This window comes from Tamandua tetradactyla, chromosome 6 (assembly GCF_023851605.1).
Source record: "Tamandua tetradactyla isolate mTamTet1 chromosome 6, mTamTet1.pri, whole genome shotgun sequence".
In the NCBI taxonomy this organism is placed as follows: domain Eukaryota; kingdom Metazoa; phylum Chordata; class Mammalia; order Pilosa; family Myrmecophagidae; genus Tamandua; species Tamandua tetradactyla.
This window is the reverse complement of record NC_135332.1, coordinates 170,217,233-170,238,664: the sequence shown is the minus strand read 5'-3', so window position 1 is coordinate 170,238,664 and position 21,432 is coordinate 170,217,233. Positions and strand designations below refer to the sequence as shown.

General features: G+C 43.1%; 1 long non-coding RNA gene across 2 annotated transcripts in view; it reads left to right on the top strand.

The window, feature by feature from the left end:
• Positions 1-21,432, top strand: part of LOC143689042 (uncharacterized) — a 56,074-nt gene that overhangs the window by 29,494 nt on the left and 5,148 nt on the right. Inside the window, exon 3 of one of the 2 annotated variants that reach the window (XR_013178484.1) lies at positions 5,022-5,105. The exons of the other annotated variant lie outside the window; for it this stretch is intronic. This is a non-coding gene — a long non-coding RNA (uncharacterized LOC143689042). Of the gene's footprint in view, positions 1-5,021; positions 5,106-21,432 lie in introns of those variants that run through there. 2 annotated transcript variants of the gene reach the window in all.

The window sequence follows — 21,432 nt, the reverse complement described above, 5'->3', positions numbered from 1 at the left end:
CTCCTTTGCCATCAAGTGCTAAGCAGCCTGGATTTACTCTGTAGCAATGAGAAGTCTGAGAAGAAAATAAAGCAATGGAGGGAAGTGTTAGGATTTCAGTTGTAGCCGTAGTAAGGAGAGAGAATGTGAAGGTGCAAGACTGCAGGCAGAGAGATGGTCAGAAGGCCGTTAGAGCAATCCAGAATACAGGGATGGGGACCGGGACTGAGAGCGGCCATGGGGAGGAGAGCAAGAAAAAGTTTCAAAGCATAAATAAGAAAGATAAATAATCAGGAAGACTCAGGGCAGTTGGCAGATGACTTAGGGAGCAGGAGAAGTACAAGCCAGGTTTTAAAAATGGAGATTCTCTTAGATGTTAGCCCCACTCACAGAGTTGACCCATGTAAGTCAGAGAGCGGTGATGAAGTCAGGCCTCAGTGCATCACTCTTTAGCTGCCTGCGGCATATGTAGAAGGAGATAAACCAACAAGCGAAAATATGGGCATGCTAGGCACTCGGTAGAGGATTGTGAACCTGAACTATAGATTTGGGTTCACGGGAATTCAGTGGTCTTAAAGCCATCAGAGCGGCTGAAACCACACAGAAAGAGTGGATCCAATGTACTGTGTGGAATGAGTGGAAAGAAAGCCAAGGCCATGACCTTGAAGGACACCAGAGTTTAAAGGTGTGAAAAAGAAGAATCCTAGAAAAGGAAACTTTGAGAGAGCAAAGACAGGGGGAGTTGTGTGGTGTTACAGAAGTCAAGAAGGAAGAGAGTTTCTTCAAAAGAGAATGATCAATGGCATACAATAATGCAGATATGTTAAGCACTTGCATCAGCTGGTGTGTTTGTCTAGAAATTCCAGCTCAAACTAGCTTCAACAGGAAAGGGAGCTTAGTGGCACACACAACTAAAAAGACCAGTAGTGGGAAGGGCTTCAGGTAAGGCATGATCAGGGCTCTGACTCCCCTTCCCTATAATTGTCCCAGATCTATCTTCCTCTATGTGGTATGTTCATCTTCAGATTGGCTTACTTTGTGATGGCACAATGGTTATAGGACTTTGAGGTTTGCATGTACAAACCATGTTTGGAAAGAAATAGGTTGATGTCTGTGGACAAATTTTATAACTTCCTTGAGCATCAATTTCTTCATCTGTAAAATGAAGAAACCTTCCAAAATTGTTGTGATGATTAAATGAGTCAGTGAGTGCATTAGTGCCTAAAACCTAAAAAATGGCCATATCTTTCACAAGTATCCTCCAACCAGCTAGAATAAAGGAGAAACTGGACATTGGTAATGGAAAGAAGAATAAAACATAGGTAGAGCATATCATGTCACTCCCTCTCTCAAATATTGTCCATAGCTCCCTATTACCTGCAGTTCACATTCATAGGCATTCAGGGCTCTCCATATTTGAGCCCCAGACCACCTTCCAGCCTTATTTCCCATGACTATATATTTATCCTTTCACTCTATTCTCTACTCATACTTACAACTACTTAGCAATTTGCAAAATGCTCTTAAACCTCATCGTTCTTCTCCTGTAATTCTTTAGTTCGATTTTTTTGTGAGTTATACATATGGGCATTTGCTTCTATTCTCCCTTTCTTGTCATAGTATGGCCATTGTTCTGCTCTCCCAAAGTTTGTTTGTATTCTGAATCAAGATATTCACTGCCTCTCCCATCTCTGCAGTACACACAAACTTAAAAGGCAGGATATCAATATCTTCACCCAAGTTATAGATTAAAATGTTGAACCAGACAGAGTAGGAATTGTGCCCTTAATGTCCTCTTCTAAGGTTCATGTTACTTTGTCAGCATATTTGTAGGGTATACAGTTATTCAAGTAGCTGAGAATCCACGTGGTTGTTTTATCAACTGGCACCCATGACTCCAGCTCATCCAAAAACCTGCCATCAAAAATCTGGTTGAAGGCCTTGCTGAAAAATCCAGACACTGCTCATGGGCTACCATGAGACAACTAGCCTAATGACCATATTTAAAAAGAACATGTGCTTGGCCTTAAGTGGCCAACATATTGGTCAGGACGGGATAGGCTATGCTGCAGTAACTAAAAGTCAGGAAATCTCATTGCCTTAACATTGTACAACTTTATTTTTAATGCACATAGAGCCCAGTGTGGGTCAAAAAATTTTCCACCTTGATATTTTGCCATGCAAGACAGTGGCCTCCAAGGTTGGCCACGGCAGAGAACGAGAAAGACAGAAAAGATCTATCTGCTCCTACTGCTGCTCACCATTCATTAGCCAGATTAGTCCCCTGGCTCCTACCCGACTCCAGGGGCACCTGTGAAAATCCAAATGGCTCCAACCATCTCTGCCATAGCTGGGTAATTGTCTGTGTGCAATCTCATGATCATTTCCCCCTCTTCAGTACATAGAAACCTCCCTCTTGATCAACTACCCTAGCAGGACTGGCAGGTATGAAATATTCCACACTGGATAAATTCCATTAACACCAACCTCTGGAGTCATAAATGCCAGTACAATAACCTAGATGTTCCCAAATATTGCCTAAGATGTCTTTTTCATGTCACTGAAAAAATACACCTAATCTCCTGGCCACTGCAGGAGAAGAACGCTCCGTTCTGGACAGCGTGCTCAACTAAGTCTGATTAATGACTTCCTCCCACCCTTGACGCCATAATTCGCCTGTGGCAACATGTGTGCAGATTAATGAGGCTCTCAGCAGCTAGTGGAAAAGTGTTCGTTAGCTTAATTATCCACACCTTCTGATTGAGGGCAACTCAGGGCTGTCAGGACACAGCCGGGCATCTGCACTGGAGAAAAACGCCTGCTCTGTGCTGCTCAGCCAAGTGGTCTTCCCCTGGGAAGCAAGGGGAGGAATTGGGATGGCGGTGGGGGGACAGAGTAAGTCCCTGCCTGGAAGACAAAAGGACAAAAAAAGATTGTCTGATTTCCCATCTAGTATGGGTGAACCTGTGTAAGCAGACCCCTCCAGGGCTTCCAGCCTGCTTGACCCTCATGCACAGAACAAGTCCCTAACTGGGGATCTCTCCTAAGTAAAAGGGAGTGGACTGTATACAGCCTGCTCAAGAAGATCAAATGACAAAGCACAAAATCAGCCCTGCTGTTGGACTGATCTGATTTGATGTCTCCATTTTCTAGGCCCCCATGACTCAGAGCCTGCCCCACATGCCAAAGTCTCCCAGCCTGCATGTCATGATCGGTTTCCAAGAGCCCTACCCCATGCTACCCGTCTCCAGCCCAGATCTCACCCTGCTGCCTCTGCCAGCTGGGACCTACCCCATTCCTTCTGCTGGTTACCCCAGACCTGGAGCCGCTGCATTGGTGTCACTCATTGCTTCTCACCACACTGTGGCTTACCTAACTCTGTCTAGACACTATGGGGTACAGAGATAGACCTCTGGGAGTTCATGGTACTTTTGAGATAAGATGCATACATGGAGGAAAATCATTAAGGAAGGGGAGCTCTGGTACCTTCTAAATCAGGGTCTCTCATACTTTCTCGATCACTGGAATCACTTGGGACCTTCTAAAGATACAGGTTTCAAAGCTCTACCCATGAGGATTCTAATTCAGAAAATCTAAAGTGGGACCCAAATGTTTTTAACAAGCCCCCTAGGAAATCCTAATCATGAGGCAAGATTGGAAAACACTAGGAAACAACTATATGAGAGCAGTAGTAGGCATTGATTAAACTTCCAGAAACCAGTCACAGTACTGAGAGATTTACCTATATTGACTCATTTAATTATTCCAACAAAAATTTCCAGGAAGGCACTGAAAAAAATGAGGTCCAGATACATTGACTAATTGCTTAAAAATACATTTAATAAGTGGCAGAGCCAGGATTCAAATCCTCATCTCCCTGACTTCATCTCCATACAAACTAAAATAACCAAAGGCTAAATTCTAAAGAGTATAGACAAGTAGTGTCTAAGCCTCTTGGGACTTAGCACCACATCAATAACAAAAATTTGAGCATGCACCTGAAACATATGTATCCACATTTTTAACCTACATGCACATGTTATTGCTCAAATCTATGAATGTTATAAAGTATACATAAAAATAGTCATTTTAAATTTAGAAATTTATAATTTTAAAGTTGAAATCAAGATGAATTAAACAATTTTTAAAAATTTTCATTTCATTTAGCAGCACCTAAAAACTTTTTTGGCTTTCTTAAAAATATATCAATAACAAAAAATTATTTTAGTGAGAGCAATGTGACTGGATAAGCTTTCCTAATTTTTCTCATTCTTGGCTTAATCCTTATGACATAATGATTGACAATTTGGTCCTAAATTCAGTTTGTCCAAACATTTGGTTTTAATAGCTGCCTTAGCTGGGAAAGATATGTCGATTCAAATGAAAGAAACACTGCATTGTTGCCTTACTCAATCATAATACTTGTTCTTCATTTCCATCTACTGATTATGCAACATTTTTCGATGAGCTTTAGCTAGTAAATTTCCAACTTCCCTGATGATAATCTTTTTTCCCACAATTTATTGGGAGCTTTTAAAAAAAACAAATAAATTTGATATTCACTGAAACATTTTATTTGGAAATTTAAAACAAGCTGCAATATTCCATTTCAGCCTCTTTCAGGAATAGAAATATAGGTGATACTGTAATTTTTTAGTAATGTTAACATTGGAAACGTTTCAAATCATCTGTGTTCAAACACTCTCTTCATAGAAGGAGTCTTTTTCTTTTTGCTCAAGAACAATACACATACAGAAAAGTGAACACATCATAAGAGTTCAGATCAATGTATTTTCACAAAGTGAAGACACAATATGTGACTAGCACTCACATCAAGAAACATAACATTACCTGTAGCCCAGAAGCACCCTTGTGCCCCCTGCAGGTTACTACCCATCCCCCAAGGGTAATTGCTATCCTAACTAGCAATTAGCACAAGTTAGTTTTGTCTGGATTGGGGGCGGGGGGGCGCGAGGGTTTAGCATCATATAATGGAATTCTACAAAAGTCACATTGTTGTGTCTCTGGTTCCTTTTCCCCAGAATTTCCCTTGTGCGATTCATCCACATCACTGTGCATTGTCATGGATCATCTCATTCTCATTGATTCCCTAGCGTGAATATACAACAATAAATTTATGCATTCTACTTTTGATGGGCATTTGGGTGATTTCCAGTATTAGAATATTAGGTATAGTGCATGTTTTAGTTTTCCTTGGCTGCTCAAGCAAATACCATGCAGTGGGTCACCATAAACAATGGGAATTTATTTGCTCACAGTTTTGAGGTTAGGAAAAAGTCCAAATCAAGGCGTCGTCAAGGTGGTGCTTCCTTCCTGAAGATGGGGTGTTCGGGGCCTGGCTGCAGGGGGCCTTGGTGCTGGGAGTCCCTGCTCATGGTCTCTCTTTTCTCTTCCGGGTTTGGCTGACCTTCGGCTTCTTGCTTCCTGTGGCTTTCTCTCCCTCTATCTGAGTTTCATTAAAGAACTCCAATAATAAAATTAAGACCCATCCTGATTGGGCTGGGCCATACCTTAACCGAAGTAACCGCATCAGTAGGTCCTACCTAAAATGGGTTCACAAGTTTAGAACATGTGTTTCTGGAGTACATAGTTCCAAACCTCCACATGCTGCTATAAACATCTCAATGCTTGTCTTTCAGAGAACAAACCTATGCATTTCTGTTGGGTGAATACCTAGGACGGATTTGCTGAGTCACTGGATATACACATTTCTGCTTTTGGAAATATGCCAAACAGTGATCTGAAGTGTTTCTATGATTTCACACTCCACCATTGTGTGTGCAAGCTCTGGTGCTCCACATTCTCACCAACACCTTGGTATGATCTGTCATTTTCGTTTTTGCCATTATGGAGTGTTTTTGATGGTGTATGTGCGTGATTGTGGTTTACAAGTTTCTTTTGAAAAGCAGTTACTGTCTCTCTCATTATTAAATCATGACATTGACCCTGAAAGGACAGTTTAAGTGTATGTCTCACATGAGATACTGGCTCGGGAAATTTATTTTTTCATTCTAGTCAAAGCAAATACCAAAACCACTGCTTTTATTTAAAAACTCATTGACCATAAGAATTTTTTTTTTCCTGATACATCTTTGCTTTAAGGGATCATAAGGAAAGGGTTTCCTGATGTATTTCATTATTGAAACAAAGAATCTAGCAATATCATAAGCTGAAATATTTGGGAAAATCTGTATTTTCAAAGAATTGTATCAAAACTTCTCGCAATGTTTGTTTTGCTTCTTTGACTCTTCAATATGAGTTCTATGCATCTTCAACAATATTTAGTGACTCAGGGGTCCATTTTAATTTGGCTCCTTGTTGTTTTCAGAGTATTGCTTCAGCCAGTCATTTTAACCCCAGCAGGAGGAGCACATGTTTGGCCATTGGACAATGACCTCTCACTTTCTTTCACTTTCACTATTAAGTAATAAACTTCAAAATTTCTAAGTTTAATGAAATTTTGTAAGGGGCTGGATTGCTCATCTTTAAATAGTTGGCAAATCTTAGTTTTTAAACATCGGGCTAATTGCAACAGCTCCCACGCTCATCAGCTATATCAAGACAATACTCAGCAAGGACAGAGTCCTCGTTAAGGACCACGGAGGTGAGACCATATTTCAGTGTTTCTTCCAGATAAGATAACTGGTCAATTCTTTTGGCCAGTGTTGGGGTTGATGCAACTAGACCACCGTGATTCCTGTCCCGTGGCTAAGCTGCAAAGCACCCGGCACCAGGAGTTGCGGAAATGTCACGGCAGCCTACATCCTCTGTTCCCTTGGGCCTGTGCCACTAATATTATCTCCAGCCCACAGTGTCTTCCCAGGAATCACTTAAACAGCATGTCCATTCTGTGAGGATTAGTTCAATGGAAATGAGACATCCTGAGCTGTAAATCCACTTAACCCAACTCAGAGACATGCAGTTCACCCCAAACAGACAAATGCTTAAAGGAGAAATGCAGATTTCCATTTCAGAAAGAGTCTCCTCACACAAAGGGGTTCCTTTGAGTTAGGAGTGCTCCCCTGAACCCCACCACAGGGGGCTGAACTCCACACCCTACGTATGGGTTTCTGGGGAGCTTCTGGTCCAGCCCCTTCATTCCACAGATGAGGACTTGGAGCCTCCCTCCCCCTGCCCCCCCAGGACAGCGGGACCATGTATACTGATAGTTTAGTTTGGGGCTCTGACAATGGAGGGCACAGGTTCCAATCCTGGACTCTCCAAAGCAAGATGGTCCAAACTCATATAATTTGGTAAATTTCAGTTTCTTCTGCTATACATCTAAACAGGGTGAATTTTATTGTATGTAAATTATGCCTCAATAAGCCTGTTTAAAGAAAGGAATGGTGGGAGACCCAAAGCTAAGTTCCCAATTAAGTAGAGACTCCCAAGTGAGCTTGGAGGCTCCTGGAGGTGTTGCCTTAGTTTTGAGCACCCCTGCACCCATAACATGCTTAGGACAGTGCCGGGCACACAACAGGAGTTTTAAAGGCATTGCTCATTATTACTGGTTGAATGGTGACCCCCAAAAAAGATATATCCACATCCAAATCCCTGAAATCTGTGAACGTGGCCTTATCCGGAAAGGATCTTTGCAGATGTAATGAAGCTAAGGATCTAGAAATGAGATCATCTTGGGGTGGGCCAGGAGTGGCCCCAATTCCAAAGGCAGGCATCCTTATAAGAGACAGAATAGGAGAAGACACACAGAGCAGAAGATCGCAAACACAGGCAGAGATTGGTCTATGCAGCCACAAACCTAGGACACCAGGGAGCTGCTAGAATCTGGGAGAGGCAAGGAAGAATGTCTCCCCTGGAGCCTCTGGAGAGGGCATATCCCTGCTGACACCTTGATTTCAGGCTTCTGGCCTCCAGAACTATGAGAAAATAAACTTCTGTTGTTTTTTAAGCAACCAAGTGTGTGGTAGTTTGTTAAGACAGCCCCCAAATCTAAGACATTAAAACTGTTGACTTTGCATAATCACACAACTCAGATCAATCTAATCCAGTGATTTCCAAATTTACACACTCCTGAGTAAAAAAAAAAAAAAAAAAAGAAACTCAATTAAAAGTTCTAATTTAAAAACTCACTGATCACATCCAAATATAAATGTTAACATTTAAGAGAAGTTATGTACCTTGCCCAAGTTCTCTTAGCAAGCAACAGGCAGGTCACAGCCAGTGTCCCAGCCTCCTTATTCCCTTTGCAGGCTTTTTCCTAAACATCAAGAGCCTCCAGTAAATAGAAGTTTCTGGAAGAGAAAGGAAAACATCAACAACATTCACATTACAATTAAAGACAAGACAAAGATGCCCTTTATCAACACTGTCATCCACCATTCAGCTAGAAGTCCTGCCACCATGATAAGGAAAGATAAAGACAGACAGTAGAAAGAGAGAAAGGGAGGAAGATTCAAGGAGGCTGGTTCCTGATGGTGTACCAGAGTCTGGCAAATCTCCCATGGAATCTATATGCATAAAGGCAGAACATCCTTCCTCTGAGAATGACTAGGTACCTCATTCTGGTGGCACTTGGGAGCCAGGCAAAAGTGAAGACCAACTATAATCACTTATTCCTGTGTGACCTTGAGCAAACTTCTTAACTTCTCTGAGCCTCTGTATCCTTTGAGTAAATACAAATAGTAGCTACCTAGTGGGGTTATTATATTAGTTTCCTGGGGCTGCTATAATAAAGTACCACAAATTGTGTGAATTAAAAATAACAGAAATCACCTAAGACTTAGAGTTGGAGTTCTGCAGTTCCAAAGGTCAGCATTGCCACATACAACAAGTGTTACAGAAGTTGAAAAAGAGATCAGGCTTCAATTATAGATAAGAATGAAGCCACTTGGGTTGGGACTAAGGTAAAACAGAACATGGGAGTAAGGAGGACATTTTATGTATTGTAGAACTTCACTTACTCTATGAGCACAAAGGAAGAGAGGTTTATTTTGTTCAAACCCTAAATTTCCTGTAGCACATAATCTAACCCAAACTCTCTGGGTAGATGATTTAAACAACCCAAACAAAGGGAACCCAGGATGGGAATGAGGGCTTGTAATTCTGTATAGCTTAATATAATGCCCAGATACATCCCAGAGTATGTTGAGCAGATAATGAAAAAGTATTGGCAAAGCCTCTTGAATGATGGGAGAAAAAATATGGAACTATTAAACTTTACCACTGGGAAAACCTCTCATACTGTCTCAAACATTGGGGATCCCAAGTTAAAAGGCCAAGCCCTTGATCTTGAGGCTTCCTCTTCTGAAGTTTATTTATATAGCAGAGAAGCTAAACCTACCTACACCTATGCCAAAGAGTTACTTCTGGAGGACCTCTTTTGTTGCTCAGATGTGGTCTCTCTCTCTTTCTAAGCCCAACTCTGCAAGTGAAATTATTACCCTCCCCACTATGTGGGACGTGACATCCAGGGGTGAAAGATTACCTGGCAGCATGGGAGATGACTTCCAGGGATAAGCCTGGCCTTGGCACCATGGGACTGACAATGCCTTCCTGACCAAAAAGAGGAAAAGAAGTGTAACAAATAAGGTATCAATGGCTAAGAGAGTTCAAATAGACTTGTGAGGCCGTTCTGGAGGCTATTCTTAAGCAAGCTTCAGCTAGATATTACTTTTTATCATGGTTTGCCAAAACTGCAACCAAAACCATGCCTGCCAATCCTAAAGGATACCTAGGTTACTATATAAGAGTCTACAAAGGTTCCATGCACTAGGGTAACTCTATAACTTCCAGATGGATCTCTGGTCCAGATAAGTCCGGAAATGCAGAGAGGCCAGCCTCTCCAGAACATCAATTATTTCCATCCCCCTATCTCATATTATCAATAGCCCCTTCCAACATGAAAAAATTAGTATTGGCAGAGCCCGGATACTCCTAATGAGTGGGAGAACAATCAAAGGAGAAGGTGGAGTTAAAACAGAGAAGGCAGGATTTAACAAAGGGGTACGACTGCTGAATCATTATATTAATATTTCTTTTAGTCTTCAGAGTCTTGGAACAGCTAGAAGGACAAACCCAAAATTGTGAATCTGTAACCCATACCAAACTCTGAAATCTGTTCTATAACTGATTGTGGAATGCTTTGAAATTTATTGATTTTTTGTACATATGTTATATTTTACAATAAAAAATAAATAAATAAATTTTAAAAACAGAAATTTATGACCTCACAGTTCTGGAGTCCAGAATTTGAAATCAAGGTGTCAGTAGGGCCACAGTCTCTCTGAAGGCTGTAGGACAGGATCCTTCCTTGCCTCTCCTAATTTCTAGCAATCCTTAGTATTCCTTGGTTTGTGGAGCAACCTCTGCCTCCCCTCTCATGGCGCTCTCCCTGGTGTGTCTGTCTGTGTCTTTTCTCCTCTTCTTATAAAGACTCTCCCTAATTCAGTCTGACCTCATCTTTTTTTTTTTTTTTTTATTCAGTGGAAATAATCAGTTCTATTGAGAGCAAACTTCCTAAAGATAAAACTATACATTAAATTTTTCAATGTTAAAAGTTGGCTTATTTTTTCAGAGATTATCAAACATAAAGTAGAAAAAATGCCTAAAGAAAATATGGTTTCAGTCCTAGATGTTATTTCTATTCTATATTTTTTTATCATCTCAATCGACTTTTTTTGTTTTTTGTGAAAAATAACATATATACAAAAATGCGATAAATTTCAAAGCACATCACAACATTTGGTTGTAGAAGAGATTTCAGAGTTTGGAATGTGTTACAATTCCACAACTTTAGGTTTTGACTTCTAGCTGCTCTATGATACTGGAGACTAAAAGAAATATCAATATAATGATTCAGCAATCATACTCATTTGTTAAACCCTATCTTCTCTGTATAACTCCACCATAATCTTTGATCTTTCTCCAACTCTCTAGGGGCATCTGGGCCATGCCCATTCTAACTTTTTCATGCTGGAAGGGGCTGTCAATAATATGGGATAGGGGGATGGAACTAGTTGATGTAATAGAGAGGCTGGCCACTCTGCATTTCAGGACTTACGTGGTCCAGGGACCCATTTGGAGGTTGTAGGTTTCTGGAGAGCCACCCTAGTGTGTGGAACCTTTGTAGAATCTTATATAATGACCTAGGTGTTCTTTAGGATTGGCAGGAATGGTTTTGGTTTCAGTTTGGCAAACTATAATAGGTAGCAACGTCTAACTGAAGCTTGCGTAAGAGTAACCTCCAGAGTAGCCTCTCGACTCTATTTGAACTCTCTTAGCCACTGATACCTTATTTGTTACACTTTTTTCCATCTTTTAGTCAGGATGGCATTATTAATCCCCTGGTGCCAGGGCCAGACTTATCCCACATTGCCAGGGAGACTTTCACCCCTGTATGTCATGTCCTACATAGGGAGAAAGCAATGAATCCACTTGCAGAGTTGGGCTTAGAGAGAGAGACCACATCTGAGCAACAAAAGAGGTCCTCTGGAAGTAACTCTTGGGCATACCTACAGGTAGTCTAAGCTTCTCCACTACATATATCATAAGCTTCACAAGAGCAAGCCTCAAGATCAAGGGCTTGGCCCATTGATTTCGGGGTCCCTAATGTTTGACACAGTATCAACGGTTCCCTAGTACTAAAGTTTAACAGTTTCATATTTTTTCTCCCACTCCTCAAGGGTCTTTGCCAATCCTTTTCTATTATCTGCTTAGTATACTCTGGGATTTATCCAGGCATTACATTAAACTATGGATCAAAGGCCCTCATTTTTATTCTGGGCTCCTTTTGTTTGGACTATTTAAATGATCTACCCAGACAGGTTGAGTTAGATTATGTGCTACAGAAAATTTAGGTTCTGGACAAAATAATCTTTCTTTGATCTCAAAGAGTAGATGAGGCTCTAAAATATAGATAATCTTTTCCTTACCACTGTATTCTGAATTACTTTAATCCCAACTTGATCAGCTACATTCTTAACTCTAAACACAAGGTTATACATATATAAAACAGCCATTCAAAATCCAAAAATAACAAACACTCAGGATTAAATGTGACAGCTGTAAGAGCTTACAATCTAGGCTCCTGTTTTCTTATAAGTACTTTCTAAATGAGATCATACAATAACTGTTCTTTTCTGGCTTATTTTGCCTCACCAAATATCCCACAGGTTTATTCACAATGTTGCATGCCTCACAACTTCATTCTTCTTCCTAGCAGCACAATATTTGATCATGTGCATATACCATCATTGGCAATCTACTTCTCAATCACTGCATCCTTCAGCCACTTCCATCCATTAGGCATCATGTATAATATCCAAAGTCATCAGTCCATCAACACTCTCAATTTTAGATAATTTCATTGTTCCCAAGAGAAAGAAAACCAATAAACATACCCTCACCAAACAGAAAATCTAAACGTCCCCTTAACTCTTGTCCCTTCCCCCATTATTTACCCCTAGTGTTGCTATGGTATGTTGATATTTTCCTGTTAAACATAGCCCATCGCATGCAATAGTGGTTTTCCCCTACACTCCAAACTTATGCACTCTTTGTACAAGATCCATACCTTTACAATAGTTTATGCAAGAACTTATTTATATTTGTAGTGTTAATCAGTGGGATACATGGGTCTATACAATCACTCTCAATCATGTTCACCTTTGGTATGGTAATATTATTTATAGACCCGCTAGTGAACTGCCTTCATTTCTGTCTATTCTCTTACATTTAAGATCAATTTTATTAGCTAACCATCCACCCATCTCTAGTGTCCGTGTATCTCTAGGCTTCCTATATCCTGTATTATAAGCCTCTGACTTTACCTTTACCATGGTCATAAAAGTGCAATTACACAGTATCTATCCTTTTGTGTCTGGCTTATTTTACTGCGCATTATGTCCTAAAAGCTCATCCATCTTGTCATGTGCTTCAGGACATCATTTCGTCTTACTGCTGCGTATTATTGCATCATATGTACATACCACATTTTGGTAATCCACTCTTCTGTTGATGGGCACTTGGACTGTTTCCATCTTTTGGTGATTGTGAATAGTGCAGCTATGAACATCAGTGAGAAAATCTCTGTTTGTGTCACTGCTTTCAGCTCTTCTGGGTACATACCGAGGAGTAGTATTGCCAGGTCACAGGGTGTGGTAGTTAGGTTCAGGTGTCAACTTGGCCAGGGGGAGGTGCTTAATTCTACTACTGTGGACAGGAGCCAATGGCATGTGAACCTCATCTGTTGCTGATTACATCTGCAGTCAGTTAGGAGGCGTGCCTGCTGCAATGAATGATGTTTGATTTAAATGGCTGGTGCTTAAATGAGAGAGCTTAATGTAGCACAGCCCAAGCAGCTCTGTATACCTCATCTCAGCACTTGCAGCTCAGCCCAGGCCTTTGGAGATACAGAAAGGAATCACCCCGGGGAAAGTTGTTGGAACCCAGAGACCTGGAGAGAAGGCCAGCAGAGATCGCCCTGTGCCTTCCCGTGTAAGAAAGAACCTCAGTTGAAAGTTAGTTGCCTTTCCTCTGAAGAACTATACATTTTTAACTAAATAAATCCCCTTTTCTTAAAAGCCAGTCCTTCTTTAGTGTGTTGCATGCTGGCAGCTTTGGCAAACTAGAACACAGGGCAACTCAATATTTAGGTTCTAAGGAACCACCAATCTGCCTTCCATGGCAGCTGTACCATTTTACATTTCCACCAGCAGTGCATAAGTGTCCCAATTTCTCCACATCCTTTCCAACATTTGTTGTTAGTCTGACCTCATTTTAACCAGTTCCACTGACAATGACCCTACTTCCAATAAAGTCACATTCAGAGGTACTGGGAGTTAAAAATTCAACATATATTTCTGGGTAGATACAATTCAGCCCATAACTTTTGTAATACTTAAGTGAATGTTATGAGGCTTAGATGAGGTGGCACAAGCTGAGAATTATGAGCCAGGATTCTGAAGTCAAGGCAGTTGACACCTTCCTCGATGACATATGTGCTGTGGAATTTGGGCAATTTATTTCACTTCTCTGGGTCTCAGTTTCCTCATTTCTAAGATGGGAATCATGCTACCTACCTCAAAGGGATGTCTTGAGGGTTAGAATGAGTTGACATTTGTAAAGTACTTAGAACAGTGCCTGGCAGGTTAGTGCCATCCGAGCATCTTTTTTGTTAAATTAAAAATTGATTTTAAAATGTACCTGTGGGAGAAGAGAATTTTTCTTGACCCTTCACACGAAGGGACCCCTACCTGATTCAGAATTTGGTAAAAAGAATTTCAGAGAACAAAGAGAAAAGTTTGTTTTTCTGATATATCCTCCCTTCTGAAGATTCTGAGTTGGGAAGCCTCACCCCTGCCTGATGCAGTGTGGACAGAAAGAAAACTGAATGAGAAAAGTAAAACCCAGAGGGTTTTCACGATTGGCTGACGGCAAGAACATTTTCCGCGAGAACATTTTCTTCCTAGTGATGAATAATTACCTATCTGTCTTCCTAGCATCATGGACCTAAATGAGGGGTGTGCATAAGTCAAGCCCCTGGCATAAGGTGTTCTGTAAATCCCTTCCCATTTCCCCATCTTCTCCCTCAAGGGATCCAGGTCAACCATCCAGGGACTCGGGAAATTCCGAGCCTGGGACCAGGCATCCCTCACCTATAGTCACTTTCTGCCTTGGGTCTAATTCCAGAGCTGGCCTCTGAATTCTCTCATTCCTTCTGCATAAAGTAAAATAAAATGAAATAGAACCCTTCGTACCAAGTGAGGGTCAGGTTTTCTGCTGCTCAGCACTAGGAATACAGAAATGAGCTCATGGAAAGAGATTAACAAATACCACATCACAAGCCCTGCTCAGTGGGAACCCAGTGGAGACAATTCAGCTCAGCTGGGGAGCGTGAGTATCAAACCATCACTGAACACTTGCCGTGTACTAAACTTGACTCCAAGCATTTCCACTCTTAATTCACTCAACCCTGCAATCACTCTGTGAGGTAAATCGTATATCCCCAATTTTCAGATGAAGCAACCAAAAAACAGAGATAAAATTACTTTTACCCAAAGTCACACAGCTTGCAGGGGGCTAAATCAATGTGTGCCCAGACGTTGGGCTCCAGAACCCATGCTCTCTCCCCATCTCACGGCTTTGCGGATGCAGCTATGATGTCACTGGTCAGTGGTGACCCATCACATGTTCCCCTGGGATCCTCCACCCCTCCATGCTAGAGAAGAGTGAGGTCCATAAAGAATATGCTCCTGCCAGGAAAGAGGGACTAATCTTACCCTCTCAGGACTCTTTGCCTAGGGCTATCGCACAATGAAGGGGAAAATGTCAACGGATGAGTCGGGAGCCACATTTGCACAAGATCAGTCCATTTCAGCCCAGCTCTGGAGGTGGGTGCTAGTGTCCCCTTTTCAGAGATCAGGACAACGGAGATCTGGAAATCACACAACAAACAAGAGAACTCTGGATCTCAGGCTTTTTTTTTTTTTTTACATGGGCAGGCACCGGAAAGCAAACCCAGGTCCTCTGGCATGGCAGGCAAGCATTCTTGCCTGCTGAGTCACTGTGGCCCGCCCCTCAGGCTTTTTTTCACCACATTGGCCATGGAACTGGGAGAGAAAAACCCTGAAGACCAGATCATTCAGGGGCCAGAAATGGAAGGTGAGGAAAAATAAATAATGCCAGTGACGGTAATGACAGCTAATGCTTACCAAGCTCTCGGCGTGTTGCAAGTACCATACTAAACCAATTACCCTCCTTAATCCTCTTAGCACTGTGGCATAGGTTTGGTGTTTTTAATTTGTGTCTTACAAAAACAGAAAATGAAGCTCAGGTGATAAATAATTTGCCCAATTTGTATGTGGCGCAGCAGGAATTCAAACCCAGACAAGTCTGAATCCACAGCTCCACACATTCAACTCCCTCCGCATTCACAGCCAGAGGCCCAGTCTCACCAGCAGCCCCGGCCTCCTGCGTGCTCAGGCACAAAGGGCTTCGCTCTCTGAGGTTCCACTTCCTGGACTGCGGACATGGGGAGAAGGATACCTCCCTTTCCAGGTGACAGTGAGGGACGACTGGATCAGGCCCCCTGGGGGCCGGGCCCAGGTGTTAGAGTGCACAGCTCCCAGGGGGTTCTAATGCGCAGCCAGGGTGGGCGCCAGCCATCAGGCCCTGCTGCTCCTGGACACGTGTATGGACCACCCAGGATCTTGTGGGAGTGCAGCCCCCGCTTCCATAGGCCTGGGGTGGGCCCAAGAGTCTACATTTCTAGCAAGCCCGCACCCCCTCCCAGGCTGGTGCTGCTGGTGGAAGGACCACACTGTGAGGAGTGAGGCGAAGGGTCACGGCGATGGGTTGGATTATGTGTTGAGTGCCAAAGGAAGCCACTGGAGAGTTTCAAAGCAGGGGAGCGTTGGGTTCTGTTCTACCATGGAGAAGGAGCCGGAGAAAGGCCTGCAGCGGGACACGCAGGAAGGGGGCTGGCGGAAGGGAATGAAGGAGCTCCTCTCTGCCCGGGTTCAGAAACAACACAAAAGCCCTCCAGGCTCTCTTCCGAGCAGAAAGCTGTGCGGGATGTCGGGCAAGCACAGCGCACAGCTGCCCAACGATCTATAGGGGATTTTGTTGTTATTGTCAAGCCCGGGAGTGGGAAAGAGTGGGCACCATGAGGGGCTGAGCCAAGGAGCCTCCTCATCACTGGACCTTTCTCTGGGTGCTTAGCAGACGGCTCCCTCCCCCCTGGCCGCTGAAGGGCCCAGTTGAGTGCAGTGGAGAATCACACACCAGGTCAGAGAGCAGGAGCAAAGATTTTCCACAATTCCTCAAGGCTGCATAGACACAGCCCCCAAACTCTCACCCTAGACCTTCCCCGCCCCTTCTCTTGGGTGCTCAGATGAGAGTCCGAAGTCAACAGATAGCACTTCCAAAGGAGGGGCTGTGAGGTTTGATAAAACACTCCTTTCCCCTAGCTGCCTGGTTCCCTCTCAGCCCGATGAGTCACGCAGCTAGAAAATGACACACGCGGTCATAAGCTAATAGGAATGACATGGGTGACTCAGCTGACATTAGCACCCACCCAGCAGGGCTCAGAGGCCCCACAGCAGGCTGGAGGCTGTGTTTGGAAGAGGATGATTGTGAATAAGTGATCCACTCAGGTGTTTCATTTTTTTCCTTGCCCTGGTTTGCACACAGCATTTCACACAGTGGTTTTTTTTCCCACTGGGAGCTGCCTTGGCCTGGCCGGCGCTGGCATTACTCACAGGCAAAACGAGGCTTCACCTGGGACAAGGGCCCAGGGAGAGATGGATGTGTGCAAACCTTCCTTTGCTGGCCGGCAGTGCCCGTCCCCATTTCAGGGTCTGCTAGCTCCATCCCCAAGGACTGGGTTATGTTGCATTTTCTCCCCCAAAATCCTCCTTTGTGATGAATTTGGACGCAAAGATATTTATATGTAAAATAGCTGGATGTTCGGGATTTAGTTTTAAAACCTTTGGTTGACGCCCTAAAATTATCGGGAGATGATAGATGAAATTAAGATTGGCCAAATGTTGGCAACTGTTCATGATGGGTGAAGGGTCCAGGAGACTCATTATAACCTTCTCTCTTCTTTGATGTTCTGTTTTGACTTTTAGTTTCCATAATGAAACATTTTCATTGTTGTTATTTTTAAGAGCTTTGTTATTTTTAAGCAGCCTTTAACCTCCTGCGCGCCCAGGCCTTGCTGGGAAAGCTTAATCGTAATGGGCCATTGTTTCCCCAAAAGCCTGGCCAACCCCTGGGAAAAGAGGACATTGATCTCAATGCTCCCTGTGCCCCTTTCCAGCTCAGCATCTCTTTGGTTTGCTGTGCTCTCAGTTCCAACTTCTCATGCCCCCACACACCCCAAGTCCATGTTTCTCCAACAGGCTCAGAACACATGCACAGAGCAGAGGTTAAGAGCAGGGGCCCTGCATTTGAATCCTGGCTCTGCCACTGTATGCCCTCGGGCAACTCATTGAACCTCTCTGTGCCTCATCTGAAGAATGGAATAATAATTACAGTCACCTCATGGAGTTGTTATACACAAGTATTAAATGATATAATATTTGTAAAATATTTAAAACAGGACTTGGGACATGACACTAAAGAAGCAAGATTAAATGTTTCAAAAGAGAAAGACATCGGAGGGGAGGCATAGCCACAGGCAGGGTCGGTTGATTCTCTATGACAGGGGTCAGCAAAGTTTTTTCTCTAAAGGGCCAGAGAGTAAATCTTTTTTACTTTGTGGCCACAGGGTCTCTACACAACTGCTCAACTCTGCTGTTTTAGTGTGAGAGCCAAATGGACTGTATATAACCAAATGCCTGGGTTCTGATAAAACTTTATTTATTAAAACAGGTGGCCAGCTGGATTTGGCTTGAGGGCTATAGTTTGTTGATCCTGCTCTGCGATAGGGTAGAAAGGAACGAGACTGTCCTATACAAAGCCTTTTCATACTCAGCATCTCCGTTGAGGCTCACTGCAACTCTAAGTACTATTACTGTTAATTCCATTTCATTATAAGTGCTGTTATTTACTGAGTGCATTCAAAGAGCCTAACGATATGCCAAAAGTGCTCTAAATGTATTGTCTTTTAGCCCTCGCGAGAACCCTCGGATGTAGGTACTATTGTATAGACTAGCATCAGGCCCAGAGAGGTAAAGGAACTTGCCCAAGGTCACACAGCTAATAAGTGGTAATTCTGGGACATGATACCAGACAATCTGACTTTAGAACCAAGACTCCAACCTGAATGCTGGGTTTTCCTTGGGCAAGACAAATGCATTCTCAACTGAATTGAGTTCTGGAGAATGCTTAGGCATTAGCCAGGTGAGGGAAAGGGCAGGTGACATGATGTGTTAGTTAGGGTTCTCTAGAGAAACAGAACCAACAGGAGAACTCTGTAAACATGAGATTAATAAAGGTGTCTCATGCAACCATGGGAATGCAAGAGTCCACTCTCCACAGGGCAGGCTGTGAAGCTGGCGGCTCCAATGAAGGGTCTGGATGAACTGCACAGGAGAGACTCACTGGCTGAAGAAGCAGTGAAGGAGTCTCTCTTCTTCCTTAAAAGACTTAGCCTCCTACTGATTGGATTATCTCATTGTGGGAGACAAGTCTTAGTTGATCATGCACAGTTGATCACATGCACTTAGATGTGATCAGGCACAGATGCAATCAACTAACTGATTATTTAATACACCAGCCTTCTGGTTTATCAACCTGCCACGAAATATCCTTGCAGCTGTGCGCAGGCCAGTGATTGCCTGACCAGACACCTGGGCATCATCACTTGGCTAAGTTGACACCAGAAACTAAGCATCACAGAAGGGGGGAACATACCCAGTAGTGGGGAAAGCATGAGCAAGGGCAGAGTGCTCAACTAGAGGCATGGAGTATTACTCTCAGGTAAAGTGAGGGGAGGAGGAGTGAGAGGTAAGATTAAAGCAGAGGGGAAGGGAGAGATCCTGGAGACACAGGAGAATTAATCTGAGCCTCATTCCTAGTGACAATCCCATTTTGTGACTGAGATACTGCTCACCAATATCCATGCACTCTCCCAGCCTTCCCATCCAACCTTAAAGTCATATCAGGGCTGTGTGACTAGTTCTGGCCAAATGATGACCAGGCTGAAACAATTTGAAGCTGAGATGCCTCTTCTATCTCTCTCTTGCGCTGCTACAGCAACCCCAAAAGCTATGTGTTCCCAGTAGTGTTACTACAAAATTAAAGAGCACTCACAATCTGCATTGGATTTTAGTAGAATGAGAAAGAAACTGTCACTGAGTTAAACCATTGAGGTTTTTATTTTTTTGGTTTATTTTGTTATTGCAGCACAGCCTAGCCTAGTCTAACTCATACATAATCAGTAACAGTTAGGCTAAAAGAATAAATGTACCTCTCTTTCCCATTTCAGCTCCAAGTTATGCAATATTCCTTAGTTGTTTTTTTTGTTTGGTTGGTTTTGGTTTTGGTTTTTGGTTTATTTTGTTATTGCAGCACAGCCTAGCCTAGCCTAACTCATACATAATTTGTAACCCTTAGGCTAAAAAGAATAAATGTACCTCTCTTTCCAATTTCAGCTCCAAGTTATACAAAATTCCTTAGTTGTTTTTTTTTTCTCCTCACAAGTTCCAATTTGTTATGCTCAACACCCAGAAGTAACCAGGCTCCTCCAGATGAGCCTGATGGCAATAGAACAGGACCAACTTCCTCCCTTCATCTAAGATCCCACTTACAGTAACGCAGTCCAAGACTGCAACAAATGTGCATGAGGGAGGGAATTCAGGTCATATTGCTGACACATACAGCATTACCTGTCAACAAAACCCCTGAGGTGCCTCTGCTAAGCCCATCTTGTAAAGTTTTTGTGTAATTGTGTTTTTTAATGGTGACCAAGAGGGCTTATAACATTTCCTCCTAGACTCCCTTGCCAGCCTCTTGCCAGCTAGTGCCCCAGCTGAAGTAGAGCTGGACAAAGTAAAAGGAGCAATAAGAAAGCATTGCAGAGTGTCCTGAGTGCCACGTTTCTTGCACATGACAGTCCCCAGTTTTTGGAGGGATTCTGAGAAATGTAGGCTCAGGGTGAGCTATGGGATAGGCACTATTTTTCCAAGGCTGCAAATCAGAATACAGATCAGACAAAAATGTTGTGCCACATCCATTAGGGTCAGGCTAGGGGATAGGTTCAATGCTGACATTGTGGAATTTTACAGGTATTGAGTACTCCTTTGGGACAAGAGGAAAGGACATGTGGACACTAGTGTTTCCAGGACAATCTGGAGGATATGATTAGAGCAGGTCTTGTAGCCTGAAACCATCAGTGATGGAGGGGCTCTAAACTGCTAACATTCGGGACTGAAAGAGGGCTGAACACCCCAGTGGGTGCTAATCACAGATGGAGGGTAAAGAAATTAGGCTTTGGGGCCAACCTGCATTTGCCTCCTGGCTCCACCATTTACCTACGTGGAAAGCTCAGGTATGGCCCGCCACATCCCAGAGCTATGGCCTCTTCATAGGTTGAGTAGAATGGTGGCACCAACCATGAAGGACTGGAGTGAGGACTGCATGGTGAAAGAATGTAGCATCTTCATGATGCTGCTGGGGCTGGGAGTGTGATCATTCACCCCTCCTTCTTCCACTGGGCACTGACCATTAGACAACAGACAGAAAGAACTGTCAGTAGAGATAACAATATTAATTATTTAAAACTGATTTGTAATAATGTTTAGATTTGGAGACAACCTTGGAGCAAGGTTTTACGTTGTACACTAGAATCACTGGGGAAGCAATGCCTACCTCCACCCAGGCATTTTCATTCAAGTGGCCTGGATGATTATAATGTGTAGCTGGACTCGGCAGCCTCGGCCCCAGCACCTCCATTCCTCTGCCAAAGAGAGCCCACCCACCCACCTACCCACCCAGCACTCACAGAGGGGGATGGGGGCTAGAGAT